A 15,444-nucleotide genomic window follows, 5' to 3' on the forward strand; every position below is an offset into this window, starting at 1 on the left:
AGGCAAAAGAAGTTGTTGGAGGTGGGGAGTTACTTATGGGAGGAAAAACACAGTAAACCAGAATAAGACTGTGATGCAGATTAAGTCCACGTCTTCACCGTTGATAACAATTTCCAGAGAAATGGAAACCTCTTCCCGGTACGGTGAGAGCGGCACTCTTACAAATAGAGATTTCCCTTATAAACTAAATGTTTTGCAAAAGGATAACTTCTGCTCAGTTTCCAGAACTTCTGCTGTGTCTACAGTTTCTTAAAATAACCAGGTCAGGGGGCACCTGGGTGGCTCAGTTGGTTAAGCTACTGCCTTCGACTCAGGTCATGATCCTGGAGTCACGGGATCGAGTCCCACGTCAAGCTCCCTGCTCAGCAGGGAGTCTGCTTCTCCCGCTGACCCTCTTCCCTCCTGTGCTCTCTCCCATTCTCTCTCTCTCAAATAAATAATAAAACAAAACCTAAAAAAAAAAATAAATAACCAGGTCGGGATAGTCTTTATGCCAAAGAGACATACTTTGAGGTCTAAAATTCTGCTTCCTTTTAACACCTATATCTATCTGTATCTATGCCCATATCCATATCTTTCAAGATCTATGTCTGTATTTACATATGTTGGGATTAGTGTAGAGCAGGAAGTCATCCATAATACCTGGCTGCTAAAATGTAACACAGAGGTCGCTGGGAACAATGGAAGGTTTCAGAGAAGAGCGCAAGCCTTTGGAATGCCGAGGTCTGCGTGACCACTCTGCTGTTGGAATGCCCCAGGGAGTTGCCTTCCCCCAAGCTTTCTTAGCCCGAACAGCTGCCCTGTGATCTAAGAGATGCATGCACTGTCCCTTAGGCTGTGTTTCGCAGAACTCTTAGAACACGCGGATTAGTATATTGTATCTTTTCCTGTAAACAGATACTCCTAGTTTCAGTAAGATCCCTAGTCACACATCCGGCGCTTGAGAAACAGTGATAAGGATTTGTGATTATCCTGAAGGACCAATAAAGGCGGGAGCAAAGAAGAACAAAGGGTCTTGTCTCTGAGCATTGACCCCCTTGCCTTCTCCTCTCTGTCACAGCAAAGTTTGGAGTCATAGTTGATCCGTCAGTACAGGGATTGCAGGCCACTCCCATCATATATAGATATCTATATTGATATTTATATCAGTATCTATATCTAGCTAGCCCTGTGACAGGAGCACAGTGTGTTGTTTCATGTTTTCCAGAAATTTATTAAAATTAATGAATAGGTAGATGACTCAGCCCCTGGAAAGTGCGGAGCAGGAGATGTTGGGGTAAGTAGCAGTTCCATTAGGAAAATACTTATATATCATCTTTTTTTTTTTCTTTTCTTATATATCATCTTAAGGAACTAGAATCATTGAAAAGTTTTGATCAGGAGAAGATAATTCTGTAGATGAAAAGGCTTGAATCAGAGAAATCAGTTAGGGAATTATTATAGCATTTATGTCCATGGATCATAAAAGCAGAGAATAGAAATATGGCAAGATGGTAGATCCCAGAGACTTCTAGGATGAGGAATCAAGAGGACGTGTGGACTAATTGGGCATGTGGGGTGGTGACAGACAAAAGAGTCAATGTGCGCATTAACTCTTTTCTTCTAGGACCACACAACTAGGTGTACCACGGTGAACAAAATAGACAAGAAATAGACTCTGCCTTCCTGGACCTTGGATTCCATTAGAAGATCTGATCAAGTAAATAAGAAACTACACTGAACCCTTTGTGCTAAGTGGAATAAAAGGGGAACTCTAGCTGCTTAAAAGTAGTGATTTTAGCTAAGATATAGTAGTTAAGGGATAGATTTGGGAGATAGATAATGAGCTCAGTTTATAGTGATATAGATTCATTTGTGCAATATTTAAGGAAGTTGTGCTGAATAATATTAAGTACCTATGTTTAGAGGTCATAGATTTTTTTTTTAAAGTAATCAGGTACATTGGAATAAAAACATTTACCTTGAGAATGATTGCATGAGAAGAGGTCAGGGCCAATAATGGAACCTCAGGGAAAGCCATGTTTTAAAGTCACAGAGAAAAAAGAACCAGTAGTGAATACTGAGAAGATACTATCTTGTATGAGGAGGAGAACCATGGAAGTTTGTCAAGGAAGCTAAAGTTGGAGTTAATTTCAAGAAGCAGAGCATACACAAATGCATCAAGTTCAAAGAAGTGAAAGAAGGTAGGAATTAAACATTCATTTTTGACTTGGCTTTTAGGAATATACACAGGTATGTGACAGTTAAGAAAAATGCGTCAAAAGCAATGGATAATGTGAAAAGATCATCAAAATTTTGATGTTTGTTTTAGTGAAATAGAAGGGTATAGAAAGATTTTTTAAAAGTTTCACCTGGTATAACTTTCTTTGTTTGACTGAATTTTACTTGAAGTCAATAGTCTTATTTGTTTTTTGTTTTGATTTTTTATTTGTTTTTGTTTTAATTAAGGTTTTTGTTTTTTTTTCTGGAAAGATATTTCATAAACATATCATCTAATTCTTTTCTGTTGTTGTTATTGTTGTTGTTAGAAAGAAAATTAGATTTTAGGAATTCAATTTATGATATGTAATCCAAGTACAAATTAGATATAAATATTTTGTATATACCCATGTACATATATACATAACATTTTACTTTTAAATTTTAAAAATTATTTGTTCTGAAACAAAAAGCATACTATAACACGGAGCCTACTGCAACATGTTTATCATTTTATAGCAATACAACACTTATCAATTCCCAATTGAGAGAATGTAGACAGCTTGTATGCTTAAGGAATAAATTAAAAGCATAGGAAAACTTGCTCATTTCGATTGGTCCCAATTAGAGTGATTCTCCTTGAATAAAATTCAGTTAAGATTAGTGATACCTAACATCTTTATTTCTCTAAGAATAACACAAGTGAATGTAACTGAAATCACTGTGACATTCATAATTGTAAAATAATGTCCAGTATATATACATTGTCACTAATGATGGGTTATAATAATAAAAGCTTAAAACTCAAGTCACTGTTCCTAGATACAAATATTATGTCATATATAATTCCCCTTTAATAAATGAACAAAAAAGAAGAGTTTTCCACTCAGTCTGTATCATTTACTTAGAAATGATTTATTAGAATCTGAAATAGTAAAATACTAACAAAAAAGAAAATGTATTTCAGGTTAATTTTGAGATTTGCATTACAAATTAAAATGTATCTTAGCTGTTTTCAGGAATAAAAGGAAATAAAAAGAGTCTTTTGGGGATAAATTCCTTTATTCAAAGAATGAACAATGTTTTTCTGAAAACTTAGCAGATATTTGCTATACTCACCAACGGACTGGTATAATTCTTAACTATTATAATGCAAATGCAAAATTATGTTTACAACTTCTTCTGAGCTTGTCATAAATTAATTTGGCATATGAATCTTTTTAATTGTTTTGCATTTTCTGAAGATGAATGTTTAAGTATGGTATTCTAAAATTTTTATTTAATATATAAAAAGCTGAGCAGAATATGTATTTTTATTTTGGCTTATGCTTGTAGACATGACTTTTAATTAACTCAGCAACAGCTGATAATAAGACTATTAGCATGTACAAAGTGTGCAGTTAATAGAGGCAGAACTAGAGGCAATTAGTGGAATTAGGTGTTTTTTTCTACCAAGAAACAGTATCCTAAGTACTAATTGTTTATGCCAGTCCAATCACTGCAAATATCACTAATAGCATCATTAAATCAATGTAACACTATATTATAAGCACTAAATAGACTTAGTGATTTGGTACCAGACTGGCACAGTGATGAGCTTATTAATATTTTCTATGAGTTATGTATACACTGGGGAAACTTGGTTTTGCAGCATTTCATTTTATACATTTTCAAAAGACAAAAACATGCTTACTCTGCCATAGGTACCATGTCTCTATGTCATACTCTTAAAATCACTCAGTGACTTTTAAGGTTTTTAATTAATTATTTTTATGCATTTATTTTTTTTAATTAATAAAGCTCTTGAAACTATCATGAAGTAGAAGGGCTGTGCTCTATACAGCCACTGTGGAAAACAGCATGGAGTTTCCTCAAAAAGTTAAAAATAGAACTATCCTCCGATCCAGTAGATCCAGTAATCACACTACTGGGTATTTACCCAAAGGATAGAAAAACACTAATTCAAAGGGATACATACACCCCAATGTTTATTGCAGCATTATTTACAATAGCCAAATTGAAGTAGCCCAGGTGTCCATCGATAGATGAATGTATAAAGAAGATGTGGTATGTATACACTGAAATGTTCAGCCATAAAAAGAATGAAATCTTGCCATTTGCAGTGACATGGATGGAGCTGGACAGTATAATGCTAAGTGAAATAAGTCAGTCTGAAAAAGACAAATACCATATGATTTCACTCATGTGGAATTTAAGAAACAAAACAAAGTAGCAAAGGGAAAAAAGAGAGAGAGAGAAACTAAGAAAAAGACTCTTAACTATAGAGATTAAACTGATGATTACCAGAGGGGAGGTGGGTTGGGGGATGGGTGAAAAAGGAGATGGGGATTAAAGAGTGCACTTATCAGGATGAGCACCGACTAATATATAGAATTGTTGAATCACTATATTGTACACCTAAAACTAATATACCACTGTATGTAAACTATCCTGTAATTAAAATAACAATAATAATAATAAAAAGAAAGTGCTGTGCCCTAATGACTCCAAAAATGAAATATAAGAAATTTAGTAGTGATTATTACATTTTAATCTTAAAGGTCCTTGGGCGCCTGGGTGGCTCAGATGGTTAAGCGTCTGCCTTCGGCTCAGGTCATGATCCCAGGGTCCTGGGATCGAGTCCCACATCGGGCTCCCTGCTCCTTGGGAGCCTGCTTCTCCCTCTGCTTCTCTCTCTCTCTCTCCCTCTCTCTCTCCTTCTGTCTCTCATGAATAAATAAATAAAATCTTTAAAAAAAAAAAAACCTTAAAGGTCCTTGTATTTTACTTTTCATACCTCATTTTATTCAATGGGTTGAGTATGAATGTAGTTTTGAGGGTAGAGACAGTGGGCTTCTGATCTTTCTTGTGTTTTATTTATTTCAATGGAAGAGACATTGCTATTTGACATGTCACATGAAGTATAGTGAGCCAACATCTTTCCTTCAGTTCTGTTTGCAATGTGTTCTTTATTCTCTTGCTCTTCCTTTTATCCATTCTTCCTTCTTCCTTCATCATCTCCTATTTTTAATTATATATATATATGTATATTCTAACATTTCTAAGACTGAAAAGCTCAAACTTTATGATCTCAGAACCACTTTGTGCTCTAAAAGATTATGAAGATCCCAAAGAGCTTTGGTTATTGGTGAGTATATCTATTAATATTTACCACATAAGAAACTAAACTGAGACACTTAAGAACAGTTATTCATTATTCTTTTAAAACTAGCAATAATGAGCCATTATGTTAGTATAAATAAGATATTTTATGGAACAATGACTATATTTTTAAAACAAAAATAGTGAAAAGGTTAGCATTATTTTATGTTTGTCAAAACTTTTAAAATATCTGCCCTAATAGAAGACAGATGTTCTCATATCTACTGCATTTAATCTTTTGCAATATCAAATGGCATGTAACTGCTGGAAAACTCCAATGTATATTCATGAGAGATTGAAAGTTAAAAAGGTAAATACCATCTTAGCATTGTTATGAACATAGTTTGATTTCATGTACCTCCTAAAGTCTTTGGGACCACAGAGTTCTAGGACCACCTTCTAGTTTTGGGTAATGTCAGTTTTCTGAATCAGAATGATTTAACTAATTGTGTTGATAAGATTAAAGCATATATTACTATCTCCATTTATTTACAAATCTAAATTTGATTTGTCACTTATATCCATCAAAATAGCTAATATAAATTCATCGTATAGAAATCATTTAGCTCCCTAGGTTGTAAGAATATAAGACCTTATGATAATCTTTTGAGCTAACATTTTCTAACAGGTCTTTTTCCATGACATTTTAAGCATATGCTTCAGCAATGTAACACAGAATTCTATACAATCTGTAGGGAAATTGTCATTAAAAGTCTTCTAAAATTATACACATACATGTGCACACATAGTCTTAATAAGGGAATATAACTTAATGGCATATTTACTTGTTAGAAATTTTTATTCTAAGGGTAAAATGAGTTAGTGAACCCAAATAAATTTGAGCTACCCTCAGCAAAGTGTGAGCACAGTTATAATTAAATAATCACCAGACTTGCTTAGAAAATTGAGATAGTTCAAGAATTTAAGCCTCAGTAAAGCATTAAAAGGAGCAAATCTCCTCAGACACAGACATTTTTAATCCTGACTTTTACCAGCTCTCTCTCCAATCCTCTTTCCACATGTCTTCTCTCAGCATTTCACAAGCCTGGCAGTCAACCCCGCCCCCAGCTCTCATTTTCTAAATACTCCCAGTCTCAGGACACATATGCTCCTGTTTGTTTTAGTTCCCTTACTTATTCTTTCCTACCTTCCAATTATTCTCCTAATTTCTCTTCTTACAGCAGCTCTGCCTTCATCATATAACTCGCTGTAGACCTCCTGGCTCTGTCAGTTCTACTTACCCTTCCACTATCAACAATGGGGGCAGCAAATGCCCAGGGACTGAGCATGCAAAGACAATATCTATAGTGAGTAGGGTGGGTAGGTGGAAAGGCTATGGACACATATAATTTTGGTTCTCTGTTGTAAAAGCAAATTAATGAATTCTAAAATATAAAATAAAATATGTTATTTCAACTTTACTTTTGTCCATGAAATAAGATGCATGGTTGTGGTTTCAACTCTTTTTATAGAAATGTTTAATTTTATTCTGGATTCATAGCTATTCTGAAAGATTGATCAGTGTACACCTGAGAATGCAGATACTTTAAACAGTAACTGAATCTCTCACCCAACCTCAAGCTGCTGTATTTTATGAAGGAGTAGCGAGCGGAGAAGTGGTTTATTATTGACATTATCAAGAAATGATATGGCATCTCTATTTCCATCCCTTGGGGGGATTTTATTTTAGCTTAGCTCATACCGCCATCATAAGGTTACTCTCCTCCATACAAAAGATTGGTGGGCATTTCCTTATTTTATTGATTAACAAAGGAACGCACATATGGAATGTAGAGAAAGAACCCTCAGTTTTGAGAGGGGTGTAGCTGAGCAAATCATTCTGAAGCCCAGCTGATCTGTTTCTAGATTAATAAGCAAATATTCCAAGAAGCATTAAACAAACTTTAAATGAATTTATAAATGAAGATCAGAAATTTCAGAAAATACAGTAAAACTCTACCATGACACTATAAGCAATGTCTACAAATTCAATCACATAAAACAGAGAGTCATGTTATTATTGGGCAAACTTAAGAAGCCAGTTTTAATGTATATTTATTCACATTCACAATATTAAGCAATATAGTAATGTAAGTTCCTTAAAGGTAAACATAATAAATTAATTGAAGAAAATGTGTATATATATATATATATATATATATATATATATATATATCAAAGGCTTAGGGAAGTAATTTTTTAAAAAGACATAAAAGTTATAAATCTTAAGATTAATGATGATTTTTATTCAATAGATGTTAATTGATGTTAAGAATCAAGTGTGACTGGGAGAAGATATTTATGAATCCAAAATGGCCAAGCGATGGATATCTAAAAAATACTAAGAACATCTAAATTAAATAAAAATAATTAGGAAAACCAAGAGAAGATAATCAACACATATTAATGAGCAGTTAAAAATTTAGGCCTGGGTGGCTAATAAGCATATGAATAGATACTCTTAACTTACTAGAAATTAGAGAAATAAAGATGAGAAACATTTGTAAGATCCTAGTTTCATGTACCTTGAATGACAGAAGTGTGTGTCATTCCAAGTAAAGGGCAAGGACATGGGGAGATCAAATTTAGGCTTTACCAAGATTATGTAAGATGACCAACCATTTGTAGATGTCAATAAAGCAATATTTATCTAAATTATGGACGGTGAAGCCTGATACGCTAGATACTCATTTTTGGAAATAAATTGTAATCTCTACTCTCTTCTGTATTCTCCCCTCTATCATATGGAGTATAATGGATGTATGGGAATACACTTTCCAGAATTTTTGCTATAATAGTCATTTTTTAGATTCCTCCAATAAGAAGCAGTAGCATGTGATTTGGAAGGTAGAAGGGGCTATTGTGACAGCAACAGGCAGTGGTATGGGACTCAGCAGATGTGGGGTTTTCGGCAGCCTTGAGACGTCCTTGTGTGAGTCACCTACCCATGAACATTAGAAGTAGTTTGAGATCCTCACTCCTCCTCCTCTTCCTCCTCCTCCTCCTCTCCCTCCTCCTCCTCCTCCTCCTCCTCCTCCCCCTCCTCCTCCTCCTCCTCCTCCTCCTCCTCCCCCTCCTCCTTCTTCTTCTTCTTCTTCTTCTTCTTCTTCTTCTTCTTCTTCTTCTTGTTCTTTTTTCTTCTTTTCAGATCTTCATCTTCTTGATGCCATGGAAGCTAGGAGGGAATCTGAGAACAACAGCAGTCTTTCCTTATATTATCTCAAGCTTTTCTAAGAGTTTTGTTAACCTAATTCTCTGTATTAGATATCATCTTCTAAATTCCTAGAGAGGTTCTCTCTCTCTCAGTATATTCTCGCAATATACTGATGGTACACAAACTGATCCCTACTTACAGGTGGGGGAAAAAAACAAACAAACAAAAAACCTAACTTCTGTAAGGGCATGTCACATCATTACTTTTTATAGCAATAGTAGTTGCAAGTTTCAAAACTGAGCATTACATGAAGAATGCTTAAATAGAATGTGAGTAGAATACTTCTGAGCAGTAAGGAGCAACAACTTAGAAACATAAAGAAGCATGGCTCTATCTCAAAACATTAGTGCTGAGAATGAAAGTGGAGTAAAATAATGTAATTCATATTTAAGTATGTCTGTAAATCAAAACACATTTACTCAACAATACTCCATATTGGATAAGTTTTCATGCATATTTTCCATTGAACATTAGATAAGGAGAGTGGGTTCATATGGGGATGGAAGGGCACAGAGAAGCAGACCAGAAGAAAAGGGGAAATAAAACATAATAAAATGGAATGGAACAGTGTAAGACAAAGTAAGTAAAATACAAAAGGAATAACTTCAAATGGACATGTATACAGTGTGCTATGAGTTGAGGAGTACGGAGTGTAAACTCTACACCTAAAGATCAGAGAGGAAAGAACTACAACACACACACACACAAATGTTTTAATCAGTGTTTGTTTCATTTAAGTTCGCAATATTATTTTCAAATTTATTTTTCACTGTACTACTTTATATTAAAATTTAGGTTTTGAAAGCTCAGTTCTCAATAAATGTGCATTTCTTAGACATATTTTCTTAAAACTTTTCACTTGTACCTGAATCCATACCCTGCAAATGCCTATGCATTCTAAAACAATGATGAAATTAATTTAAAATACAGAAGCTTTTGAAATATTGCTGCTCTTTCAGCATCCTTTTACAAATGTTGTGTTGACTGAATTCAGGTTTTTAAGCACATTAACATTAAATATATTAAAGTTGTTAAGGTGTTAACATTTAAAGATAATAGAAAAAAAATATAGAGCAGTACTACTACTTTTGCCTCTTCTCCTCTAATCTACAGGAAGTTTATAGCACAGTAAGGGACACAGACAAGGCTTCAGAAAATGTTTTTTGGCTTCCCTGTTACATGCCAACATCATTTCTATTGCAGATAACTAATTGCTTTTTATTTTTCTTGAAAAGTAATGTGGCCAGCTCCAAGGGACACATCATGATTAACCTGAGTCAATCATGGAGACCCTATGTCTCTACTAGGGATTGGTAGAGGGATGGACAATGACACATAAATAAAGTCTGCTTCAGAGATTTTAGAAAAAGATTTCTTCCCTGATGCAGACAAGAATGGCATGAGGAGAATATCCTTTTGTTCCTCCTCATGCTTACCCAAGCCTTGAACACAGTCGATGAAAATGTGATTTCTCTAATTATAACAGCCATCTTGTGCCTATCAAATGATAAGATAGAAGACTAAACCAAAATGCTTAGGGGTGTGAAATGTTTAAGACGGTGACATGGAAAAATAGAAATATGAAAGTAAGAATTCCTAATAGTTTGGTTTCTTTGCTTTATTCAGTTATTTCTTCATGTAGTGTCTAAATTATTGTCAATATTTTATAATCAAATGGGATTCCTATGAACTATAAAAGTACATGGATATTAAATAATTAGAGGAATTAACTGAATTTTATGAATCATAAAAACAAAAGGAGTCAATTTTTATATTATCTCCTGTATTCATAGAATTTATCTGGAGGGGGGATAGTTTAAAGCAGATGACTCATATTTTCAAAATAAAATTTATAAATAATGCAAAGTATAATAGGCTTAATTCAGGAAATCTATTATATGCTATAATTTAGACAATTGTTACTTGAATCATTAAGTTATTACTGATTTCACAATTGGTTTTTTACGTACTTGGGTGAAAAATCCTTTAGGCCATAAGTCATCAATTAAAAATGATTAAATTAGTAACAAGGTTCTAATCAAATAACTTATTTTTGGAAAACAAGGACATCATTAAAATTGCTTTAGGGACTTTTCATTACTCCTGTTACATTGTAACGTAATTTTATAATTAGTAATAAAATATTTGTAACTGCCTTAAGACTTAAATTTAGAAAAATAATATTGCTTTTATACCATCAACTCTTATTCTCCATTTTTAAACATTTCCTGTTAACCGTAATGCTGACAATTGGCTTCCTCTCTTGCCCTTCTCTAATTGATCCTTTAAGCTAACTCCTGTTTTCTTCACAAACATAAAACTGATATGTCACTTTTCTTCTTAAAATACTCAAATTGCCTCTCATTGCCTTTGGATATAATCCAGTGTAATTTAAGCCATGAATGATTTGGCCACTACCTCTCTTCTCTAGTCTTGTTTGCATTCAGATAAGCACTCCATCTTCACACTCAAGAAGAGAATCCCTATGCTTAGAAGTGATTCCTTGTTCCACATTTTTGCTAAATGTGGCACTCATGCTTTTAAAAAAAGTTCTACCAAATATGAAATAACATCTCATTGCAGAGGAAGCTAATTCTTGTCTGTCCATTTTTAATTTTTGCCCTTCATAGACATTCTTTATATTTTCTATACCCAGGTTATTTTTCAGTTATATGTGTTATAAATTCTCTCAGAATATGTGGAGGCTTTCTTTATTTAAATCATTTTCCCTCTGTAGTATTTTTTGATAATCCAAGTTTCTTAAATTTAGTAAAATTGAATTTTTCATGATTTTCTGTTAGTTTAATATTTTAAAATTTATTCATCGGCATGATCCTTATACCAAAATGATAAAATATGTGGATTTTGTTTATGGATTTTTTCAGCTTTTTTTTTCACATCTAGGTACTTATTTAACCCAGAATTGTTTTTTTTTCCTCACGGACAAAACAAATTTTACCACTGATAATTTGTTATTATTTGAGCCAGTACCACATTATTTCAACTTTTATAGCTTTATAGATCATTCTGATATCTGATAACAAACATCCACATAATAATTTTTATCAGGAGTGTCTTGATTATTCTTGTTCATTCTGCTTCTAATATACTTTATGTTAATCTTTACAGATTCTTCAGAAAACCTTACGGCAGTTTCGATTATATGAAAGTTTAAAAATTTTCTCATAAAAGCACTGCACACAGATTGATTTTTTTTTCCTTGGTTACTTTTGTATTTGTATTGCTTCAATTTCAATTTTTGAACTTATATTTCTATGTCTTCTTCTGGTGCAGAAATTATAAATTCCATTGTGTTTTTCATTTCAGTGTCCACGTGCTTGTTGGTAACATGTAGAAATACAATAGATTTTTGTATATTTCTCTTTGATCTTAAATTGCTGAACTCAAAGAGTGCTCTAGAAATAATTGTTGCTGTTGTTGTTTAGATTACTTGGGACTTTATCTGTACATTATCATGTCATCTGAAAATAGGATCTGTTTTCTTTCTTTCCTTTTTTTTTTTTCCTACTCTGGATGCATTTTTATTTCCTTTTTGCTTTACTGCATTGGCTGAAATTTCAAGTACCATAACGAATGAGAATGGTAAGAGCAGACATACTTGCTTTATTCCTGATTCTGGAGGAAGGAATTTGGTCTTTTGACCATTGAGTATATTAACTGTAGGTTTTTTTGTAAATGTTATTTATCAAGTTGAAGAAGGTATCCTCTATTTCTATTTTTCTAACAATTGCAATCATGAATGGATGTTGAATTATCAAATGATTTTTCTGCATTTATTGATATGATTTTGTGATTTTCACTCTTCAGCCTGTTAATGTGGTGGATTATGTTGACTGATTTTTGAAAATTGAGCCAGACTTGATCAACTATACTTGATCATTTTACATAATTCTTCTTATATATTGCTAAATACTATAATGGTATTTTTTTTCTAAGTAGTTTTGCATCTATATCCATGAGAGATATTGAACTGTAGGTTTCTTCCTTTATTTTTTATTTATTTTTTTGTACTTTGGTTTTGGTATCATGGTATCGTGATAATACTAACTTCAAAAAATAAATTAGGAAGTATCTTCCTTCTATTTCTTAAAATGATTCTATATAACTGGTGAAAATTACTCTTTCAACATTTGGTTTAATTCTGCAGTAAAACTATCTGGGCCTAAAAATACCCTTAGAAAAAATTTTATATATGAATTTAATTTCCTTAATTTTTTTTAAGATTTTATTTATTTATTTGAGACAGAGAGAAGGAGAGAGAGAGAGCACATGAGTCGGGGGAGGGTCAGAGGGAGAAGCAGACTCCCTGCCGAGCAGGGAGCCTGATGCAGGACTGGATCCAGGGACTCCAGGATCATGACCTGAGCGGAAGGCAGTTGCTTAACCAACTGAGCCACCCAGGCGCCCTTAATTTCCTTAATTTTTGATGATTACAATGACTCTGTTTCATTCCCATTATTCATAATGTGTATCCTTTTCTTTTATTTGTCAGTCTTACTGGAGATTTGTCAAATTTACTGGTTATTTTCAAAAAACAAGTCTTTTGTTTCATTGATTTTTCTGTAATTTTTTTCTGTTCCATTGATTTCTACCCTTTATTACTTACCTCCTTCTGCTCACTTTGGGCTTGTTTTGCTGTATTTTTCTAGGATCTTGAGATGTGAGCTTATATTATTGATTTGAGACTTCCTCTTTTCTAATTCATACATTTAGAGTTATGAGTTTTCCGGGCAACACTGCTATCTGTAACCCATACACTTCCATATGCTGCATTTTCATTTTCAATTAGCTCAATGTATTTTTTTAACTTCCTTTGGGACTTTTTCCTTTGTCCCATGGATTATTTATTTATTTATTTATTTATTTATTTATTTATTTTTTAAAAGATTTTATTTATTTGACATAGAGAGAGAGAGACAAAGTGAGCACAAGCAGGGGGAGTGGCAGGCAGAGGCAGAGGGAGAAGCAGGTTCCCCACAGAGAAGGGGGAGCCCGATGTGGGACTCGATCCCAGGACTCCGGGATCATGACCTGAGCCGAAGGCAGTCGCTTAACCAACTGAGCCACCCAGGTGCCCTCATGGATTATTTAGAAGTCTGTTAATTAGTTTCTAAAATTTTAGGAGATTTTCCTGTTACCTTAATTTTACTGATTCCTAATAGGATTCCATTGTGGTTGGAAAACATCTATGGTTACAAGTTTTTTTTTTTTTAATTTGTTCACATTTTTTATATGGCCCAGTGTATGATCTACTTTTTATATGTTCCTCGAGTACTTAAAAATAAATATGTGTTCTGAGGTTTTCTGGGTGGAGAGTTCTATAAAGGCCTATTTTATTCTGTTAGTTGATTGTAATGTTGAATTATTCGATACCCTTGCAAATTTTCTATTTGTTTTGTCAGTTGTTGAGAGAAGAGTCTTGATATCCCCAATTGAGAATTTGTCTATTTCCTCCTTTAGTGCTATCAGCTTTTACTTCATACATTTTGCAGCTGTATTGGTTGACTCATTCATTTTTAGAAGCTCAATGTCTTTGTGCAAGGTTGACCCCTTTAACATTATACAGTGCTTCTCTCTGTCTCATTATTATTATTACTATTATTTTTGCTCTAAAGTCTACTCTTTTTTTTGGTATTAATGTAGCCACTCTTACTTTCATTTGATTAATATTTGCATGATATAATTTTCTATGTTTTTACTTTATAGAATACAAACTGCTTATATGTATAATTGAAATTAGTATCTTGTATAGAGCATATAATTGAGTTATTTATTTATTTATTAAAGATTTTATTTATTTATTTGAGAAAGAGAGCAGGAGTATGGGAAGAAACAGAAGAAGAAGGAGAAACAGACTTCCCACTGAGCAGGGAGCTGGACTCTACCCCAGGACCCTGGGATCATGACCTGAGCCAAAGGCAGAGGCTTAGTCACCCAGGTGCCACAGCTACTAATTGGGTCATTTAAAAAATATTCTGCCAATTCCTGCCTATTAAGTAGTGTAGCTATACTATTTATATTTAATGCAATTACTGATGTGCTGAGGATTAAGCCTGTCACTTTATATTTTTTTCTGGTTTTTATTTCTCTGATTGCTTTTATCTACTTTTATACATGAACATTTTTTAGAATTCCATTTTAACTTATCTACAGTTTTCTTAGTTAAAATTCCATTTTAACTTATTTATACTTCTTATATATTTATAGTTAGTGGTTATTCTGAATATTTCATTATATATACAAAACTTATCACAGTCTACTAATATCATCACTTTATCAGTTTGGGTGGACTATAAAACCCTTACCTTTCTCTACAAACTTTTATCTTACTCCATTTATAATATAATTTTAAAATATTTTCCCTCTACATAGAACCACATCACACAGTGCCACATTTTTTGCTTCAGCTATCAAAATATAAATTCAATATTCAAAAACATAAATTAGGAAATCAAGAGGAGAAAGAAAGCTTATTGTATTTATTGATATTTTTGCTTACTGTGTTCTTTTTTTCCTTTCTGGTTTCTCAAAGTTCCATCTCTTATCATTTCCTGTTTGGAAAAATTTCTTTAGCCTATCTTTAGCACTAGATCAGTTAGCAGGAAACTATCTTTGTTTTCCTTCACCTAGAATATCTTGATTTCTCATTCACTGATGAAGTATATTTTTTGTAGAATATTGGTTCTGCTTGACAATTGTTTTTCTTTGTGCCACTTCTAATTTCCACAGTTTCTGGTAGGAAATCTTTCAAATAATTTTTCTCCTACAGGTAAGGTCTTGTAGGTATCTTGTTGTTTTCAGGATTTTTTGTTGTTGTTGTTTAGAAACATACACATGCATGTACATAC

The 15,444-nt window shown here is 33.2% G+C and overlaps 1 long non-coding RNA gene across 3 annotated transcripts in view; it reads left to right on the top strand.

The window, feature by feature from the left end:
* The first annotated feature begins 1,061 nt into the window (after positions 1-1,061).
* Positions 1,062-15,444, top strand: part of LOC141374598 (uncharacterized) — a 90,049-nt gene continuing 75,666 nt past the window's right edge. For all 3 annotated transcript variants that reach the window (XR_012381612.1, XR_012381614.1, XR_012381613.1), the window contains exons 1-2: positions 1,062-1,276; positions 1,607-2,183. This is a non-coding gene — a long non-coding RNA (uncharacterized lncRNA). The remainder of the gene's footprint in view (positions 1,277-1,606; positions 2,184-15,444) is intronic.

The sequence above is a fragment of the Callorhinus ursinus genome, unplaced genomic scaffold, assembly GCF_003265705.2.
Source record: "Callorhinus ursinus isolate GAN/ISIS: 27379988/994484 unplaced genomic scaffold, GSC_fseal_2.0 scaffold19, whole genome shotgun sequence".
In the NCBI taxonomy this organism is placed as follows: Eukaryota; Metazoa; Chordata; class Mammalia; order Carnivora; family Otariidae; genus Callorhinus; species Callorhinus ursinus.